The sequence below is a fragment of the Odocoileus virginianus genome, chromosome 5, assembly GCF_023699985.2.
Source record: "Odocoileus virginianus isolate 20LAN1187 ecotype Illinois chromosome 5, Ovbor_1.2, whole genome shotgun sequence".
Taxonomy (NCBI): domain Eukaryota; kingdom Metazoa; phylum Chordata; class Mammalia; order Artiodactyla; family Cervidae; genus Odocoileus; species Odocoileus virginianus.
The window spans coordinates 89,710,981-89,733,031 of NC_069678.1; the positions used below are offsets into that span (position 1 = coordinate 89,710,981).

The window sequence follows — 22,051 nt, forward strand, 5'->3', positions numbered from 1 at the left end:
TGGATGCTTTGGCCTGCCAAATGCCAAAAAGACCTCTTTTGACAGAGTTCTTTCCAAAAGCCACCAGAAACCTGTGTTCTGTGGGTGGGTGGGATTGCGGGCTCCTATCTGACCAGTACAGAGCCCATCCTACCTCAGAGACAAGTTTTCTTGACATCTCTCCTTTTGAGCCCAAGCATGAGTCATCAATAAATACCACATGTTGCTCTAGCCTATTTGGCTGTTGTAAACTGCATTCTTCTCTCTCTTTCACTCCAAAAATATCAAGATCCCGATCAGGGCAGAATTGATCTTCACTGCCACTGGTGAGCAATGAAAAGCTAAAATAAATAAATAATGGGCATGTATTCGGGCACATTAAACGGAGAAATTTACCAAGACTCAACTCAACGCTTCATCAATAAAATGAGGATTTGGAACAGCTCTACTACTGACAAAAAAAATTCATATGTTTGAACAAAGTGAGCAGAACATTCCTCATCCTGACTTTAGCCATCCTAAAAAAATGGAATTAATTGGTGAGGGTTGAGCTTTTCGCTTTAAAAAAAAAAAAAAAGAATGATCCCTCCACTTCCGTCCCATCACCTCTGAAATTTACTACAGAAGAAATCACTTACGATTCATAACATAGTTCTACCATTTTAGAAAAAGCAGTCCATCTGTCTGAAATTAGCTGACCAGGGACTTGGCTACTTACCTTCTGACTGTACTTCAACTATCACTTGCAAGGGGGCAATCCACCTACATACATCAAATTCAGGCAGCACCACAATCTCATTTGGGAAAAAGGAGTTTCCAGAGTGAGTCAGGACTCTGCAACAGGTTCCTGTCAGGCCGAGGGATACTGCCACTAGCTTCTTTCCATCACAGAGCCAGTAAGAGGTCACATTTCCTTCCAGCTCTTCAGAGACTGAATTAAGTTTCTCAGTTCCAAAGACTTGGCAAACTCCACTCATTCCATCTTTCACTTTTTAAAGAAACAGGACCACACTACTTCTCAATAACTTAGAAAGGTAAGAAAAATGCAGTGAGAACGGTATTTTCCATATCACACAGAATATAGCATACTATTAATTATTTCAGGCCTGATTTCCACACAGGAATGAGTTTCATAAATGTTTTTCTTTTTTTAACACCAGAGAAAATACTGAAAAATTCAAGATCAGAATGACAAACCTTTACAGGGAAACCCCTTTATTCATTCAATCGAACTGCTGTTTCTCCCCCAATGAGAAATAAAAACATATGAAGATCTTAAGATCGCTGGGATATTATATAATATTCACAGAAGGTAACATAATCAATCAATGCTGGAAAATTCTGAAAACTACACACAAGTAATAAACATAGGTCTTAACCACCAATTTGAAAAAAAAAACTAGTAAAAGAAATTGTATGCAAACAATTTTATTATAAGTATGCCTCCTAGAAGGAATAAAAAGTATGCAGGGGGTAAATTCAACTGTGTTTGCCTATACTCTGTTTTAAATATATGGTTTATCTAAGAAAACGACACAAAAGGAAGTGACCTGGAATAAAAGAGGCATTCTGGGGGACTTTAGGAAAGTAAAAATCTGTACAGATTTCAGTTCATTCATCTGTTAAACGTGGTGAATGCTGAACACACAACTTAACTTCTGAAGTTTCAGGTTGTAGACTGGGCTTCACAAGCATAAACAGGACATTGCACCAAGTGCTGATTACTGGAAAGGTGAAAACACAAGCGTATCAATTTTTAAAACTGTTTTGCTTTCTCACTAAGACAGGTTTCACAATCTCTGTATTTTATAGTTACTTTGTTAAGATTAGTGTGAGTATCATTTTAAAAAAATACTCATCCTTGAAGTTTTCTTATGTGTTCCAAACAGGGCTTACAGTTTAATAATAGGGTATCAATACTGGTTCATTAATTATGACAAACGTACCATATTAACATAAAATGTTAATAAGAGGAAATTGGGTATAGGAAATATAGAGACTGTTACTGTTTCCCTAACCCTACATATATTTTTTTATATATGTTTAAGTCCTAACACCAAGTACCCAGACCTCATTTGAAGATAGGGTCTTTACAGAGATATGACTGGTGTCCTTATAAAAAGGAGAAATCTGGACATAGAGATATGCAGAGAGAAGATGCTATGAAGAGATACAGGGAGAAGATGGCCATCTACCAGCCAAAGAGGGAGACCTGGAAGAGATCCTTCCCTCCCAGGTCTCAGAAGGAACGAATCCTGCCAAGCTCTTGATTTCTGACTTCTAGCCTCCAGATCTGTGGGACGATATATTGCTGTTGTCTAAGCCACTCAGTCTGTGCTACTTTGTATGGCAGCCCTAGCAAACCAATACATGAATTCTGTACAATTCTTGCAATTTCCTGTTAATCTTAAACTATTCTCAAACAAAAAGTTCATTAAAAACAAAAGACAAGAGTTCCCCCCGAGCCTCGAGCAGAGGGTGCGCATGCTCCGCAAAGGCCCTCATGGGGCCTGAGTAAACCCTGATAGAGCCATCGTGAGGCGGGGTTATTGCTGGAATGATGGTGGTTTGGGGAACTCTTTTTCTGGTGAGGCGCTGAAGTGGGAAGACATGTAGGATCGTAGTTACCTGACTAGTGATGGAACAAGGGATAAGAATCCACCTGCCAGTGTAGGAAGTGGGTTTGACTTCTGGTCTGAGAAGATCCCACATGCCACGGAGCAACTATGCCCACGCACCACAACTACTGAGCCCATGCTCTAGGGCCCGTGAGCCACGACTGCTGAGCCCAGACACCTTAGAGCCTGCACACTGCAGCTACTGAAGCCTGAGCACCTGGAGCCTGCGCTCTGCGATGATAGACATCGCCACAGAGAGAAACCCATGCACCGCAGTGAAGAGTAGCCCCTGCCCACCACAACCAGAGAAAGCCCACGCGAAGCCATGAAGACCCAGTGCAGCCAAAAATAAAATAAATAATTTTTTTTAAAAAAGACAAAGGCAATAGTATCCACATCTCACAATTTTAACAGGATCAAAGCAGACAGGTAATTGGGAGATCCCTGCTCAATGGAAAAAGAATCCATTATCTCAATACACAATAAGCAAACAGCTAGGACTAGAATCCAGGTTCCATTCAATTCCATAACACGCTATTCCAAGATAGGGATATAAAGGTGGTGTAAGTGAGGGACTATGCTGAAATAGATTATCAATCTAAGTATCATTGTCCCAAATGAACAGAACCCAAGAGAGTCACTTTATAATACTGGGCTAGGTTCTGCAGTAAGTAGTGGCTTTTTGGCACCAAAAAAATTAAATGGGTTCAAATTTGTGGGCTCCACCTATTAGCTGGACAAGATACTTACTCTCCTCATCTTCCAAACGTGGCCTACACCTCATAAGACTGCCACAGGAATTAAGAAGTATACAAAAAGTGTAAACTGCCTGGAATTCAACAAGTGACTTCACACCTTGCTATGTTCAGCTGCATCCCTAGACTGGTGACAGGGAGATACTCAGAAACGTCTCTAAGAGAAAATAGATTTCACCACTGATTCTACTTTCCTGTTAATATATTAGTAAGCAATCAGGTATCTTCCTACACAAAACAGTAAAGTGTCTTATACTGGCTAAACTGGCACGTGTTGCACTGAAGAGGTTCAGAGAAGCAAGAAAAGGTCAAATTTTAAGGTCTTGACCTTTGAAGAATAAATCCCTTTTCTGATGAACGGTAGCAGGGAAAATCAATAGCAAACTGAGGGGCCATTCATTTGGAACTTACCTCAACGGACCCAATGTACATGACTTGTGATATCTTCTAAAATTCGCTCAATGGGTATCTATTAGGCTCAGGACCATCTATGCAACTAACCCTTCATCATTAGAGAAAGAGAATGAAAAGCACAGTCAGCAACTTAAATATTATCTTTGACTGACCCCAGAGGCTCCTCTCCTAAATCCCGAGGGGAGGGTGACAGCAATTTTTGTTCCTATTTTAAACGTGTTATCACTGGGAAACACAACATTTCTATTTTTTAGAGGAATTCTCAGCTTTTCTAACTTAATAAAGATACTACAGGCTATATTAACTAATCACCTAGGGCCTCCTTCCGGTTCTCATTATGATAAACCTTCTTAAAAACTAAGTTAAACAGCCAATCATAATACAACTATTTTTTTTTAATGAAATTATTAAGACCTTGGGCTTCCTCCAATCAAAAAAAAAAAGATGACGACCTTGCACTGAATCAGTGGTACACATTGCAATCAGAGCTTTTAAAAAAGTCCATCTATCATTCCAATCCCAAAGAAGAGCAATGCCAAAAAATGTTCAAACTACTATACAACTGTGCTCAGTTCACATGCTAGCAAGGTAATGCTCAAAATTCTTCAAGCTATGCTTCAACAGTACATGAACCATGAACTTCCAGATGTACAAGCTGGGTTTAGAAAAGGCAGAGGAACCAGAGATCAAATTGCCAACATTCACTGGATCACAGAAAAAACAAGGGAATTCCAGAAAAAACATCTGCTTCACTGACTATGCTAAAGCCTTTGACTGTGTGGATCACAACAAACTGTGGAAATTCTTTAAGAGAAGGGAATATCAGACCACCTTACGTGCCTCCTGTGAAACCCGTGTGCAGGTCAAGAAACAACAGTTACAACCAGACATGGAACAATACATTGGTTCCAAACTGGAAAGGAGTACATCAAGGCTGTATACTGTCACTCTACTTATTTAACGTCTATGCAGGGTACATCATGTGAAATGCTGGGCTGGATGAATCACAAGCTGGAATCAAGACTGCCAAGAGAAATAGCAATAACCTCAAATATGCAGATGATACCACTCTAATGGCAGAAAGTGAAGAGGAACTCAAGAGCCTCTTGATGAGGGTGAAAGAGGAGAGTGAAAAACCTGGCTTAAAATTCAACATTCAAAAAACTAAGATCATGGGATCCGGCCCCATCACTTCATGGCAAATAGATAAGTAAACAGTGACAGATTTTACTTTCTTGGGCTCCAAAATCACTGCAGATTGGTGACTGCAGTCATGAAATTAAAAGACACTTGCTCCTTGGAAAAAAAGCTATGCTAAAATGCAGAGACACCACTTTGCTGACAAAGGTCTGTATGGTCAAAGCTATGGTTTTTCCAGGAGTCATGTAGTGATGTGAAAGTTGAACCATAAAGAAGGCTGAGCATCAAAGAATTGATGCTTCTGAACTGTGGTGTTGGAGAAGACTCTTGAGAGTCCCTTGGACTGCAAGGGGATCAAACCAGTCAATTCAAAAGGAAATTAAGCCTGAATATTCACTGGAAGGACTGATGCTGAAGCTCCAATACTTTGGCCACCTGATGTGAAGAGCTCACTGAAAAAGACCCTGATGCTAGGAAAGATTGAAGGCGAGAGGAGAAAGGGACGAGAGAGGATGAGATGGTCGGATGGCATCACCGACTCAATGGACGTGAGTTTGAGCAAATTCAGGGAGACAGTGAAGGACAGAGAAGCCTGGCGTGCTGCAGTCCAAGGGGTCGCAAAGAGTCGGACACGACTTAGGAATTGAACAGCAATGATCTATCAAGATACTTTCAGGAAACTGAGAAAGGAATTCTAAACCACTGATTTATGTACACACTTTACAGATTCCAAGGTTAGATCTCTGGTCTCTCTTCATCAAGTAATCATCCCACCATCAGTACATGGACAGCTGCTACTTACACAGAGTTCTACATAAAGCTTGTTCTACATTAAGTAGGTCTGTTTACAACTCTCTTAGGAGATAAGCTATTTAATATTGTTTATAGACATATCTTTACAGGATCAAATGTCTTCCCAAACAAGTTCATCACACAGAGATTTAGAGAGGGGAAAATATATGTCTTAATTTATCTCCTTATATGTTACAACTATTACTGCTTTGAATTATGAACATTGCAGGGTTATCTCCATAACTAAATCATACCGATTTAACCCTTCCTGCAGAAGTGTGAGCCCTAAGAGTTGCAGAGTCCCATACACATGTAGCTGAAACGTGGCTGGCCTGAACTAGGATGAGGTGGAGGTATAAAATACAGGATTCCAAAGACTTAGTACAAAACTCAGAATGCAAAATGTCTCATTAATTATTTTTATATTAATTATATGTTGAAATGAGAATGTTTCGGATATATTAAATTATATAAAATATACCATTAATTTCATCTGCTTCTTTGTATTGATTACCTTAATGTGGCTGCTAGGAAATTTGATATTACGTATATGGCTCACAATGGACTTCTCTTGGATGGCACTGTCCTAAAGGACAATGATTATGTCTTTTCAAATGCTCAAGTTCTGAACCTTATTCAGTATTAGTCACTTTTAAATTCATCATTTATTTTTGTTGTTTCTAGTCTTCATTCACTTCATTCATTCCTCACTTTCCTGTTGACGGAAAACCTGATGTCTGTTTCTGCACTTCACCAGATAAGTTGAGGGGAGAAAAAAAGAGAGGGATGTCTTACACACACACACACACCTCTACACAAAAAAAAGGAAAAATAACTTCAAGATCTGCTATCATTCCAGATCTTACCAGTCACCTCGGTCTACAAAAGAAATCAAGAACCCAACATGCTGCTTTCATCTAAAATGAATTAATTAAGGCACTATTCAAAGTTATCTAAATTTAGAGACTGCCTAACTATTCCAAGCCCAGATAGATCCAAACACTCAACCAGAACTCAGTTCAGGGGACTTCCCTGGTGGTCCAGAGGCTAAGACTCTTCAAGGTGACTCTCCCAATGCAGGGGGATCAGGTTCAATTCCTTGTCAGGAGAACTAGATCCCACATGCTGTGACTAAAGATACCACAACTAAAGATCCTGCATGTTGCAACTAAGACCTAGCAAAGCCAAGTAAATATTTTTAAAAATAAACAAAGAACTCAGTTCAGATACATATGACCAATGCAACTCCCCTCTCCGGCTCATAATGAATATATTAACTTATTAAAGAAATACGTCTAATTATTTTCTGGAACATCTTATTTTTTTTTTAAAGGAACAAAATTGAATTCATCAGATTTATATATGAAAGCTCCAGTTTCCCATAATTTCAAGATTCTAAATTATCTGGCCCCTTTGCCTACTTCTTCAGCATCATCTCAAACCACTCTCTCCCCATTCACTGGAGCCACAAAGGCCTTATTTCTGTTCCTGAACACTTACAAGCATCTACAGTCTCGGCACCTTTATACCGGCCGTTCCTGCTACGAACACACTTCTGCAGTCTACAGAATGGTTGGCTCCCTTCTCATCTTTCAGATCTCAGCTTATCACACAACTCAAAGAGGTCTCTCTTCCTTAGCATTCTACCTAATGACACGTCACTCTTATTTTGTAGTCCTACTTCTTTCCTAACACTAAGGAACCTGAAACGATCTTATCTGCCTTTCCAAACTAGAATGTAAGCTCCCCAAGAACAGGAATCCTGTCTATCTTGCTCACTGCCGATTAATCCCAGCATAGAGAATAGACACAGTAACAAGCACTCAAGGATATACTGAATGAATGAATAAAAAACTCAAAAGCAGATTTCAAAGACTCTAAAAGAATCTTAGAGGGGAAAATCTAGTAGGCTTATTTTTTGAAGTATGCAACTGGCTTCCTATGTAAGGGCCCTGCCTAAGCCCTTCTAGTTTTTGTTTTCCAGTACTAAAGTCTCTTGAAGAACTGTCATAGTGAAAAACAATAAGTATGGAAATTTCAAGTATATTTTGCTTGCTGAGTCTGGAGAAAGGAGAAAGGTTTATTTAAGATGAAATAAAGCACTCATAATAAAATCACTACTTGTACAAGATTAGACAAATAAATAGAACAAAACACAAAGTTTAAAAATATACCCTATTAATACACTCTCAAAAAGGTGACTTTTCAAAACACTAGGAAAAAAAAAACACTAGAAAAAAGGATAAATGAATAGTTGCTGCTGCTGTTGCTGCTACGTCACTTCAGTTGTGTCCAACTCTGCACGACCCCACAGACGGCAGCCCACCAGGCTCCCCTATCCCTGGGATTCTCCAGCCGAGAACACTGCAGTGGGTTGCCATTTCCTTCTCCAATGCATGAAAGTGAAAAGTCAAAGTGAAGTTGCTCAGTCGTGTCCATGGACGACCCCATGGACTGCAGCCTACCAGGCTCCTCTGTCTATGGGATTTTCCAGGCAAGAGTACTGGAGTGGGGTGCCACTGCCTTCTCCAATGAATAGTTGAGACAATATATCAACGAGTTAATACAAAATGTTAAGAGTCCTTCTTCTTACCATAAACAAAACTAAAATTCCAGATATACTAAAGAAATGTAAAAAAGCAAGCCACTAAAAAAGAAAATACTACTGTCTATTTGATAGGTCTAAATATGCTAAAAATATTATCATTAATTTTCTCAAAGATAAAAAAACTGTATCCATCATAAAAGGACAATAATAATAGAATAGTAGCCAGGCACATCTCTAAATGCTTTATACATATATATATATATATATATTCACTTATTTATTACTCCCATTTTACATGAGGAAACTGTCCACCATTTGAAATACTATTTCACCTCTGTTTCATTCAGAGAACAAGAGAGAGCTCTCAGAAATTAAAAATATAAGAATACATATCCATCAATTCCACTTCTGGATATTTATCGAAAAGAACTGAAATCAGGATCTCAAAGAGATGTCAGCATGCCTATGTCCACTACAGCACTATTACAACAGCCAAGATGTGGAAAAACCCTAAATGTCCATTAACAGGTAAACAGATAAAAGAAACGTGATAGATGGAATGGAATACTACTCAGTCGTAAAAAGAAGTCTGCAGTATGTAACAACACACATGAACCGTGAAGACATTATGTTAAGTGACATAAGCCAGTCACAGAAAAACAAAAACTGCATGATTCCTTACAGGAGGTATCTGATATGAGGTATCTAAAAATAAATAAATTTATAAATTCAAAGAGTAGACTTGTCTTGGGAGTGGGAAAGGGGGGAAATGGCCAGTTACTGATCAATGTGAATCAAGTTGCAGTTAAGAAAGATGAATAAGCTTAAGAGATCTGTTATATAACGCTGTACCTATAGTTAACAACAAGGTACTCTACACTTAAAAATCTGCTAAGAGGGTAGACTTCATCTTAAGTATTCTTATTACACTAAAATAAAACTTAAAAATAACTTATCACCCATGATGCCAGCAAATTAAAAAGCCTTCATGACAGATGAGGAAAAAAGTCATTTGTAATTTATTGCAAACAGAATCCCTGATTCACATGAGAAAATTTAAAAAACCAACTACTTATTGCCAGTTTGTCCTGGTAGCTGTAGAAAAGCAAAAGTTTCTGCAAATGTGTGAAGGGCATTTTGTAGACAGTATTTTGTAGGCAGTGAGGCTGTTCAGAGTTGTATGAAGAAGCTGGACTGACTGAACAAAAATCTTGAATATAAAAAAAAGTATACATATAAAAATAAAATATATGAACATAAGTGAAAAAAATACAACAAATATTAGAAAACACAACCAAGGAAATCTCCCAAAGAACAAAAAACACAGAGATGGAAATAGCAGAAATAAAAGTTAAAATTAGAGAATCAGCCCAAAAGATCCAACATCCAATTAATTCCAATTAATTCCAGAAAAAAGAGTACAGAAAATAAAGGAGAGAAAAATTAAGAACATAATTTCGGAAAATATCCCAGAACTGAGTGACGTAAGTTTCATTCCCTGGAGTGGCCGGCACATTAGATGAAAACAGCCACACCAAGGACATCATTATGAAACTTCAGAACACTGGGAATACTGGAAAAAAGAAGTTTCAAAGGTTACAAACAAGTTATATGCAAATGTAACTGACATGTCACCAATAGTGAAAGTGAAAGGCAACAGAGCAATATTTTCAAAATTCTGAAGGAAAATTATTTCCAAACTAGAAATCTATACCTAGCCAAAGTAATGATCAACAGAAGGGCAATATAAAGGCATCTTCAAGACATGTATGTCCAAAAAACTTACCTGTTGTATAGCTCTTTCTCAGGAAGCTAATGGAGAAGTGTTCCTTCAAAATAAGATTGTATCAAAAAGGAAAGGGATAGGACATGGGAAAAGATAACAAAACCAGGAGGAAAAATCACCTGGATGATGTTGGCGTAACAACATCCCAGCTCCCTAGCTAAAGCACATGCTCAGAATGAAGCAGATTATAAAATATCTCTAAGATAAAATTTATAATATAACCAAAATGTTTAAAGTATTGAGGAAGATTTACACTTCCAGGTAGAGTTTAGAAGGAAATTAATAATAACAACATAGAAACTAAACAAAACAGACCAGAAAAAGATGAATATTAACAAAAGGGAAAATACTCAGTTGTACAAATAAAATTAACCACACACAGCATACAATGTGAATTAGCTGTGAATAAGTTATACATAAACTCAATATTGTTACAGTGAATACTGCTCTCTAACCAAAATTACATTACAGTCACAGTGACAATAAATATGGATATGTGAGGAAGTCAGAGAATTCTACCACTATCCAAGGTAGGAATAGATAATACCCCAAACTGGAAAATCCATAAGCAGCAAAACAAGCTGACTATTTAGAGGTAATACCAAAGAAACAGTGAAAAGTTGGAAATGACTGCTTCTAGGGACTGGGAAGGGGGTGGGAAGGCTTGTTTTTCATCAAATGCTTTATGAAGGGACTTTCCTCGTAGGCCAGCAGCTAAGACTCTGTACTCCCAATGCAAGGGGCCTGGAGTTTGATCCCTGGTCAGGAAACTAGATCCCACATGCTGCAACCAAGAGTTCACCTGCTACAACTTAAAAAAAAAAAAAAGGCCCTGTGGAGCTGATAGTCTGACATGACCATGTACAGGACTTTTGTACATGTATTAATTTAAAAAGTGAAACAAAAAAAGGCTTAAATTAATATATAAAATGTTCTTTAAAATTTAAGAAAAGAAAGTATACTGTGGGGGGAAATCTACTCTATACATGAATTTATTCATATTCGTCACATAGTTATCTAAGACATGGAAAACTGAGAGAAAAGCCTAAAATGTTTACCAAAAAGGAACTAGTTACATAAATTATATGGAACATCCAATGATGAGATATCATGAGTCATTTAAAACTGCAAACAGAATATTAAAACATGAACCAGGTGACAAAAAAGCACAACTCCAATTTTGATTACACATATCCAAGAAACATATGCATAAAAAGGGTCTGTTCCCCAAACTATTAACAGTGACTATATATGTGTCAAGTTTATGGCTGATCTTTTTTAATAAGTTCAAGTGAATAAAAATGCTATTTAAAAACTCAAAAGGAATCTTCTGGATAAAAAGCATAAGACTGGTTTTAGAAGGCACAAAAATTACTATTATTTCCTTTTACCATCATGCATTTACCTTATCCGAACAATGATTTGACTTGCAGCACACCCCAAACAGACGCAGTGCCACTGGCTTCTCCAAATTTACCAAGTCAGAATACAACTCTGAAATGAGAAGAAGTAAGCAGTGATAAAATAGCTACCCAAACCTCGCAGACTGCACCTTGAAATACAGATGCTTGGAATCTATAAGCAGAAACTCTCCTTTCGCTCTCATCTTCACTCCAAGTGGACACAGGATTCTCTCTCAAAGTATACTGGCTTGAGGGTCTCTGTCTCCTAAACTCATTTTCATTCACCCCACCTCCTTACAGTAAGGCTGCAGTAGGGAAAGCTAAAACCTTCCTCTTGTAATCTGATACCTTTCACAGGCAGTATTTCAGGTGCTATGGTTTGCATTATACAGGCTGAATTTGCAAACTCCATAATTCAACTTGGAGAATAACTTCAGAAGAATTAGATGCTTTAAACAAAAACTTTCAAGTAGGCTGAACTACTGATAAATGTAACAAATACACTTCAAGTTAAAACAACTCCCCACAGTCATCCCTCAAAGCACAAGAAAACCTTTCAGATCCAAGTGTTTATATATTTCCTGATCTAAACATTAACACGGCCAAGTATCAAAGCAATGCAGCATTATATCAAACAGAAAAACAAAGTTCCAACATCAGCAAACTCAATATGTAGTTAACACCCTCACTCCTAGTTTAAGTTTTATCATTCATTCAAAACACTAAAGCCAAGTTGCTTCAGTGGTGTCTGACTCTTTGCGACCCCATGGACCACAGCTTGTCAGCTCCTCTGTCCATGGGATTCTCCAGGCAAGAATACTAGAGTGACTTGCATGCTCTCCTCCAGGGGATGGTTCTTTACCACTAGCCCTACGTGGGAAGCCCAGAGTAGGAAGGTACCCAATAATTAAATAATCTGAAGATGCAATCTTGACATTCATCTTTTCTTTTTTCACTTATTCATTTACTCAATCAAGGATACCCACCTTAGCTCTCTCTGAAACCTGTGGTTTGCACATAGCTGAAGCCCTGCCTATTTAGCCAGTCTCTCAGTACATGTCAGGCCCTCAGCCTCCTACACTCTCAACCAAACTCATTCTTAGGAGGGCCTCCTTCCCCAGCAAGCTGTCCTGGGCTCACCTAGGCTGGGTCAGGTACTGTTTCTTGGTGTTACCCTAGACAAGCATATCATTATGTCTGTTAATACTCACAGGGCTGCAAAGTCTATTACCTAACACTGATATGTGTCAGCTGAGTAAACTGAATACACAAGCAATAAACTCTTGACCTATACCAAAGGTTATCAGATAATTAACATCACAAAGAGGCAACAAAAACCTACTGTTGAAACGAATAGGATAAGAGTTACCAGAAGAAATTACTATTCAGTCAGACCATTTAGCAAATTAATGACAATGTTTGTCTATATTTACTTAGTTGATAAACAGCAAAACCACAGCACTTACAAGAACTCATTCTTTCAAAATACTTTTGTATGTATTCTTGCAGGTCATTCTGGGAGCTCATCCTAAATTCCATCAACCGAACCCTCTTCCCCTGCTTCTAAACGCAGGGGCACAGGGGCTCACGAGTCAGCGCGAGGGAACCCCTGACGACTCCTACAGAACTGGGAGCTGCTTCCACTGCACTGAGTAAAGAGCCATTCCAATACACCTACCTTCTAACGTCCTAACCAGTTAACACACACACTCTCCTCTCTCCGTCTCTCATTAACAATGTGTTCTAGTTTCAAAAGCAAGTTGAATAGAAGTGAACAAAAGAGGACACTGTCTTCTATTCAAGTCCCAAAGTAGCCAATAAATGAAAAAATTTAATCTTAGCCACTCCCCAATTTTAAAAAAAAAAAATGCTAGGAACTGATGAGATTATGACAGTTAGGCAAACAACCCTTCAGGGTCTTACTACAGAGAACTGCGCAATGTCTTGCTCCAAGCAGCTTCTCTGCTTTCAAGCAGGCACACCAAGACTGAATCCAAGACTGGTGAATTTACTATGAATGGTTTGAAGAGAAAGGCAAATACTGCCAAACATGTCCAGCATACAGGATCTTCTATAGTTGGGAGGTGAGCAAATGATGTCAAAAAGCTCAACCAATTTTTTTACATTCATTAAGAACAGTTTCTACATTTTCTTTTTTGGCTGCCAGCACATCTTGTAGGATCTTAGCTGCTCAGTTCAGTTCAGCTGTTGAGTCACGTCCGACTCTTTGTGACCCCATGGACTGCACGCAGCAGGCCAGGCTTCCCTGTCCATCACCAACTCCTGGAACTTGCTCAAACTCGTGTCCATTCAGTCGGTGATGCCATCCAACCCCCTAACCAGCTCTTATCATTCCCTTCTCCTGCCTTCAATAGTTCCCAGCATCAGGGTCTTTTCTGATGAGTCAGTTCTTCGCATCAGGTGGCCCAAGGATTGGAGTTTCAGCTATCGCATCAATCCTTCCAATGAATATTCAAGACTGATTTCCTTTAGGATTGACTGGTTGGAGCTCCTTGCAGTCCAAGGGACTCTCAAGAGTCTTCTCCAACACCACAGTTCAAAAGCATCAACTCTTCAGGGCTCAGCTTTCTTTATGGTCCAACTTTCACATCCAGACATGACTACTGGAAAAACCATAGCTTTGATCTACATGTCATTTAGATCTATACGGATCTTTGTCGGTAAAGTAATGTCTCTGCTTTTTAATATGCTGTTGCTCAACCAGGGATCGAATCCCAGGCCACTGCAGTGAAAGCATGAAGTCTTAACCACTGGACCTCCAGGGAACTCCCCAATTTCTACTTTTTTTTTTTAATGGTAGAAAAATATCAAGGTATTTTATGACGTGAAAATTCTATGAAATTCCAATTTCAGTATCTATGAACAGCTTTACTAGAACACAGCCACATTCATTCCTTTCTAATATACAGCAGCAGAGTAGAAGCAAAAGCGACTACAAGCAGAGGTCTCACCACTTAGCTGCAACAAATTCTGGTGAAATAACTGTCACTAAAAAACATTTCAAGTACAATGTATTCTGTCATATCACATTTTATTACTATCTAATTACCAGCATGTATCACTCATGTCAAAATGAAAGAAAAATGGACTTCGAATGTTACCCATTTAAGACACAGTGTGGAGTGTGGGTGCTTTTTTAAATCCAATTAGATGGCAACATTCTGTGTTTATTATGAAATGACATCATAGCTGTGCCAAGAATACAAGAGTTGACATTACCAAACTAAGTACTCACACAATATTCCCAATTCACAGGAAACCAGGGCTGGAAAAAAAAATTTTAAATGTAAAACAGAGTATCTTATCACAACAGAAAATCTTTATAAAACCAAAAGAAAAAAAAAAGGCTATACAACCAAAATAAGTTTCTGAGTATTATATCTGTTAGCACAAGGAGGAAAGTCGTTTAATTATAGTGAGTTAATTAAGTCATGTTTGACTGCAGCAGCCTAAGAAATGTGTCTAGAGAAAATGAACTTAAGACTATTAGCCTTTTGGTTAGAAGGGCTGAGGACAACAGGAGCAATATAAGTAGTCAATTAAAAAATAGGGCAAAAAATAAAATAAAATAAATAAAATAAAAAATAGGGCAGGTGGAGGGGAAAGGTGCTGACCTAAGCGACTATGGAAATAAGTGAAACAGAAACAAGATAAAAAGCAAAAGGAATGACATATAACCTCTGTATTCTAGTTGTTAAAATTATTCCAGTTGTAAAGTTGTTAGAGAATGCATGTGTGCATGCTAAGTCACTTCAGTTGTGTCCGACTCTTTGTGACTCTATGGATCATAGCCCGCCAGGCTCCTCTGTCCATGGGATTCTTCAGGCAAGAATACTGGAGTAGGTTATCATGCCCTCCTCCAGGGAATCTTCCCAAACCAAGGATCAAACCCACGTCTCTTCTGTCTCCTGCATTGGCAGGCGGGTTCTTTGCCACTAGTGTCACCTGGGAAGCTCCTGTTAAAGGGTTCAGTTCAGTTTAGTCGCTCAGTCATGTGTGACTCTTTGTGACCCCATAGACTGCAACATACCAGGCTTCCCTGTCCATCACCAACTCCTGGAGCTTGCTCAAACTCATTTCCATCGAGTCAGTGATGCCATCCAACCATCTCTTTCTCTGTCATCCCCCTCTCCTCCTGCCCTCTATCTTTCCCAGCATCAGGGTCTTTACTGATGAGTCAGTTCTTCACATCAGATGGCCAAAATATTGGAGATTCAGCTTCAGCATCAGTCCTTCCAATGAATATTCAGGACTGATTTCCTTTAGGATTGACTAGTTTGATCTCCGTGCAGTTCAAGGGACCCTCAAGAGTCTTTTCCAACACCACAGTTCAAAAGCATCAACTCTTTGGGGCTCAACTTTCTTTATGGTCCAACTCTCACATCCAGACATGACTACTGGGAAAACCACAGCTTTGACTATAGAGATCTTTGTCGGCAAAGTAATGTCTCTGCTTTTTAATATGCTGTCTAGGTTTGTCATAGCTGTTAAAGGGTACAGGTTAACAATCCTGAAACTACTACACTACACATATACTGGAACTAATGAGTAAATGCATGGCAGATGGTGACAGTCAAGATTCACACTGTTGGAAGTGCAAGCTTAAACATAAAAGAGGGAAACACTAGAATGATCAATGAGGTACCAGATTAGAGTTGGAGGTATCAGTAATCATGTTTATAGATAGAAATTGGTGTATATAGAAATATAAAAAAAAAAAAAGAAATATCAAATACTTACAGATATTTTTATAAGTATACGGAATATATGTATTAGTATAAATATATTTCTTGCATTGTCAGCTGAGAAGCAACTACCCTCCAAGACCCAGATCTTGATTTTTAATACATTCTCCAATAAAAGAAACCAGGACTCCTTGGAGAAATAGCTGAATCTAGGGTTGGGGGGAGGGATACACAGTATGAGCTTGGAAGTATCTTACAGAGCCAGAAAGTAAAAAAGTGCTAAACAATAACAAAAAAGCACCACCACATACAATAAAAGTGGTATGTCAAAAGGACACTCCCGTCCAACTGAAAGAGGTCTCAATAGTAACAATCAGAAAAATTGTAACAAAATTAAGTACTGGATTATAACAAAAATACCCATGAATCCATACTAATATACTCAGTCACCCTCAAGGAGGTGGCATATAACTCTCCACTCAAGTGGAGGTTAGTGTGTCTAGCTATTTTCTTTCGGTGTACACTATGGAAGGAAAGGGAGTAATTTATACTTGAGAAACCTAACCAGATAATCAAGGTTAACAAGAAGTCACATTGATACGTACTCCTTAATATGACATGGCACTTTACCTCTCTGGTCTTTCTCCCCAAAATCCTTAATATTAGTCTACTCTTGAGAAAAACATTAGACAAATCCCAACTGAGGGACATTCTATAATAAAGCAAACCAGCAATCCTCAAAGCTGTTAAGATCACCAAAAATGAAAAAAAAGTGTGAGAAACTGTCACAGCCAAGAGAAGCCTAAGGAGACATGACAACTTAATGTATATCCTAAATGAGAATGTGGAACAGGAGAAGTACATTAGATAAAAACTAAGAAAATTCAAGCATGGACTTCAGTTAATAAGACTATACCAATACTGGTTCATCAGTTGTGACCAATGTACCACACTAATGTTAGTAGGTGTTAACAGGAGCAACAGGTGTTAACAGGAAAAAGGTGTTAAATGGGGTATACATGGGAACATACTCTATTTTCCCAGGCTATGTGTAAATCAAACTGTTCAAAATAAAAGATTTTCAAACAAGCCAAAAGATTCTTGGTGGTTTCATGGCTCTTGATGATTTCAAGAGATATTACTGATACCACTCAGTGGTTTAGTGAAGTCAGTGATGAGTTTGAAGTGACTAACCACTATGAACATTCTGTATGTAACAACTTCTGGTGAAAATCTTTTCCAAAAAGTTGAGAGAACATTAATTCAATATAGCCTGAACTTGAATATGCTAAGATGTACAGAAATATTGATTATAAAATGTGTGGAGAAGGAAGGGCTGAGCTGAACATATTTACAAAGCTTCTGAAAATGTTAAGTATTTAAAGCTTATGGTTTACTTACTGTACCACTCATTAGCAGGTACTCAACAAAAAAATCTCTCATGTGCTACTGACCCAGTATTGACAAGAGTGACTTTCATTCCCTCTCAGTCCACTTTTGCAGGCTTAACCATCATCATTTCTACGAATTTTTGTCAGAAAAACGTGATGTCTGACTTGCTCTACCAAACAGCAGTTAAATGGCTTAGCAGCAGTAAAATTCATTGAAAAAATTTTTTTAAGCTCAAAACTGATTTTGTGAATTTTTCTGAACAATCACCTTTAAACACCATTAATGGATAGTTAATGGCTTTTGAAATTAACTTTTGTTGCACACTTAATAACATTCCTTATTAACAAATTTGAAAATTAACAAAACAGCACTTCAAGGGAAAACATATACTATAGCAAATTACACTGAATACTTGTTTGAATCACAAGCAATGTTACTTTCTTCACTTTCTGTACTGCTGCTGCTGTTAAGTCACTTCAGTCGTGTCCAACTCTGTGCAACCCCAAAGACAGCAGCCCAAAAGGCTTCGCTGTCCCTGGGATTCTCCAGGCAAGAACACTGGAGTGGGTTGCCATTTCCTTCTCCAATGCTTGAAAGTGAAAAGTGAAAGTGAAGTCACTTGGTCGTGTCCGACTCTTCGCGACCCCATGGACTGCAGCCCACCAGGCTCCTCCGTCCATGGGATTCTCCAGGCAAGAGCACTGGAGCGGGGTGCCACTGCCTTCTCCGTCACTTCCTGTACTAGCAAAACTCAAAACAAGCAAGATTTTCATTCCCACACAAATTTGAAGCAGATCTATTTTCTTAGCTCAAACTACATTTCAGTATATTCCTTCAATGCAAGTGCAAAGGAAATATTTGTATTTCAAAATCCACCTAAATGCAACTGAGATGCTTCCATTTAATCTTCAGCTGGAAATGATTAATGTGCAGTGTAATGGGGGGCTAAAAAGCAAATAACGAGAAAACAATCTATCAGAATTCTATAAATGCCTTCCAAGTAAAAAATATGCTCAATTAAAATCATATACTCATGGATTAATATTAGTAATTGGCAGGATCTATCTCTGTGAAAAGAAACTGTCAAAGATGACATATGTAAACTCTCACTACATGTTTCATCATTAACAGATGAACATTTGCCACCAATTTTGATGGGTTAACTTTGGACCCCAATTAAGGGAAGTGCTAGCCCCCCAAAAGAACCCCATTCTTCTAACACAACTGTATTATAAAAACTGTATTCAATTTACCTAATTGTCTAACAGTCATTTAGTGCAAATGCCCAAATAAGAATAAACCCTTAATAAACAGTAATTCTCACAAACACAGGGTCTCAAATGGTAGAATATGTCACTTTTTAAAATACTATGTCTAACAATGTACAATAAGGCAAATAAAATTAGCAATCAACCAACGTAGAGCAATTTGCAAAGCACTAACCAACAAACTCAGTGGACATGAATTTAAGCAAATTCCAGGAAATACTGGAGGACAGAGAAGCCTGGCATGCTGCAGTTGATGGGGTGGCAAAGAGCTGGACATGAATGAACAGCAGCAACTAATAACAAAAGAAAAGAAAAGAAAGTGAAATTGCTCAGTCATGTCCAACTTGGCGACCCTATGGACTGTAGCCCGCCAGGCTCCTCAGTCCATGGGATTTTCCAGGCAAGAATACTAGAATGGGTTGCCATTTTCTTCTTCATCTTCCGAACCCAGGGACTGAACTCAGGTCTCCCGCACTGCAGGCAGACTGTGTATCGCTGACCCACCAGGGAATCCTGTAATAGAAGACACATGCTCTAAAACCAGATTGCCTAGATACTGATTTTCACACAACCAACTCCTAACTTTGAGATCTGTGATAAGCTTCTTAATTAAATCTCACCATCTCTGTTATCTGTAAAGCTGGTTCCTACTCTAAGTGAAGTGAAGGTCACTCAGTCATGTCCGACTCTTTGCGACCCCATGGGCTATTATATATATATATATTCCATGGAATTCTCCAGGCCAGAATACTGAGTGGGTAGCCACTCCCTTCTCCAGGGGATCTTCCCAACCCAGGTATCAAACCCAGGTCTCCCACATTGTAGGCAGATTCTTTACCAGCTGAGCCACAAGGGAAGCCCTCCTACTATAAAGGGTTATGAAAATTGAATAAATTAATATGTATAAAGTTACTAGTACTTATTAGCACACCATTAGTACTCATTATAATATACTAGTCAGGTCAATATCAAGGTGACAATTAACAGACAAGACTTCAACTAGCTGGTATGGGTAGTCACATGGTTGTTAAACAATTACATTCTCCTGATAATTCAAAATTTGGATTTATGGCAGACTCAGAATATAAGACACATACATCTTCAAAATCTCGTAAAGACGCAGAACACTCTGGAAAGAAACCCAAACCTGTACTTGATTCCAGGCTGAATGAGCATGACCCCTAACTGACACCAGTATTCTGTGCCCCAAGTTCTCAATTTACTAGAGCGCAGAGTAATCAACACGCCATCTGTGTACCCGCCAGTTCCTACCTGGACAGGTGGTTTTTAAAAACCACCTTGCTCCCGGGCTATGCAAAAGTGCCTCAGGGCAAAATAATAACACCTCATCTAAATCCTCTGGCTTATCCAGCACCTAAGACTGTTGGAAAAATAACATCTACTTTTCCAGAATTTCTTTATCACATTGTAACTTTTTATAAGCTTTCACCATTTCCTTACAACTTCAGCCTCTACTTCCTTGAAAAATAATAATACTAATCATGTACTGCTACTAGACTATTTTACTCTTGAGGGCAAGTACTTGATTAAATTCCTTTCTGTATCCCCAGTGTTGAATGACAAATAAATGAGTAAATATTATATAATGTGGCTTTTTACTATGGTAAAATACATGTAACACAAAACATACCTGTGGCATTCAGAACATTCATATTGTTACGTGACCACCACCAGTGTCCATCTCCAGAACTTTTTCATCTTGCAAAACACAAACTGTGTACCCACTTAAAAAGTAACACACCCCACCACCATTCTATCAGTACTCTGTCTCTACGAAAGTTGCCTACTCTAGATATCTTATACAAGTGGAATCATACAGCACTATCCTTTTATATCTAACGTGTCACCTAATGTGTCTTCAAGGTTCATCCATGTTGCAGCAAATACACAGTTTTTAAAAAGGGGAAAATGTGCAGAATCATTTGCCAAAGCAAACTAAATGTTCAATTCTTTCTACCAAGTTTTTTCATTTCAGTGATACATGCACAGTAAAAATTTCAAATTCTACACGAGTACATAATGAAAAGAAGTCTCCTTCCTAATTGCTACCCTCCCTATCCTCAACTTCCACTCCCCCTCTCAGGTTTAATTTTTCTATTTTGGAACACAACAACCAACCACATGTTGCCCTGCCTTAAGGATGTCCTACTAGTAAGATACTCAGTTGGTCTATTACAACTGGCTATTACTCTGTTCTAAAAATACTGATATTTCTAAAAACCCAGGTATCAAACTGGCATCTTGGGTCACTTTGCATCTCCTGCATTGGCAGGCGATTCTTTACCACTGTGCCACCTCTAAAAATACTAACGGAGAAATTCACTGGTGATCCAGTGGTTAGGACTCACATGGCATGGGTCCAATCCCTGGTTGGGAAACTAAGATTCTGTATGCCATGCAGCACAAACCAAATTAAAAATAAATTAAAATACTAATATAAAGATCCAAAACAACGAACATAAAACATTCCACAAGTACGTCACTGAGTTAACATTCACTGAGTGCACCCAATGGATATTGTCTTTGCTAGGCAGCATACTGAGGCAAGAAAGAGCACAGGCTCTGGTGTCATGTAAAAACTAGTTTAAAGCATTTTGACTTTTTTAAGTCTCAGTTTCCTGATCTATAAAATAAGGACAACATTATCTCATAAGCTACTGTAGTGATTAAATGGGAAAAACATCTAAATCATAGTACAGTGCATAGTAATATAGCAAGAACTCATATAAACAATAGTAATATGTAATTTTTAAACAGGTAATTGTTAATATCCTGCACTGGGCACTGTGGAAAGCACAAAGATAAATCAAACACTTGCTTCCTTCCACGTACTTACAACACAACAGAGCAGCTTCTCTCTGCTCAGTATTATCATTCTGCCAAGCTCCTGGTGCTGGTAACACTTCCAACCTATGTTTATAACTTCCATGACATTTCTAAATATCACGAGAACACTTATTTGTTTAAAAAAAAAAAAGTTAACAATTGTGACTTAAGAGTCTAAGAGAATAAAAAGAGCGTTATCATCGGACCACATAGTTAGTGGGTGTGCACCCGAGGCAGTCTATAGCTAGCTTTAATCAAAGAGCGAGAGTCCTGTGATTAAGAGACCATGGTCCACTCCAATTTGACCTAGGAGCGTATCAGATTTAAGAGTCACAGAGCATTAAGAACTGGAAGCACACATAGAGATCATTATCTAGTACAACCCTAGTCTTTACAGAGGAAA

The 22,051-nt window shown here is 38.4% G+C and overlaps 1 protein-coding gene across 5 annotated transcripts in view; it reads right to left on the reverse strand.

Annotated features, from left to right (window-relative positions):
• Positions 1–22,051, reverse strand: part of THRAP3 (thyroid hormone receptor associated protein 3) — a 70,409-nt gene that overhangs the window by 32,381 nt on the left and 15,977 nt on the right. For 4 of the 5 annotated variants that reach the window (XM_020880219.2, XM_020880214.2, XM_020880215.2 and 1 more), the window contains exon 2: positions 11,438–11,526. The exons of the other annotated variant lie outside the window; for it this stretch is intronic. The gene's annotated coding sequence lies outside the window, so the exon portion shown is untranslated. The remainder of the gene's footprint in view (positions 1–11,437; positions 11,527–22,051) is intronic. 5 annotated transcript variants of the gene reach the window in all.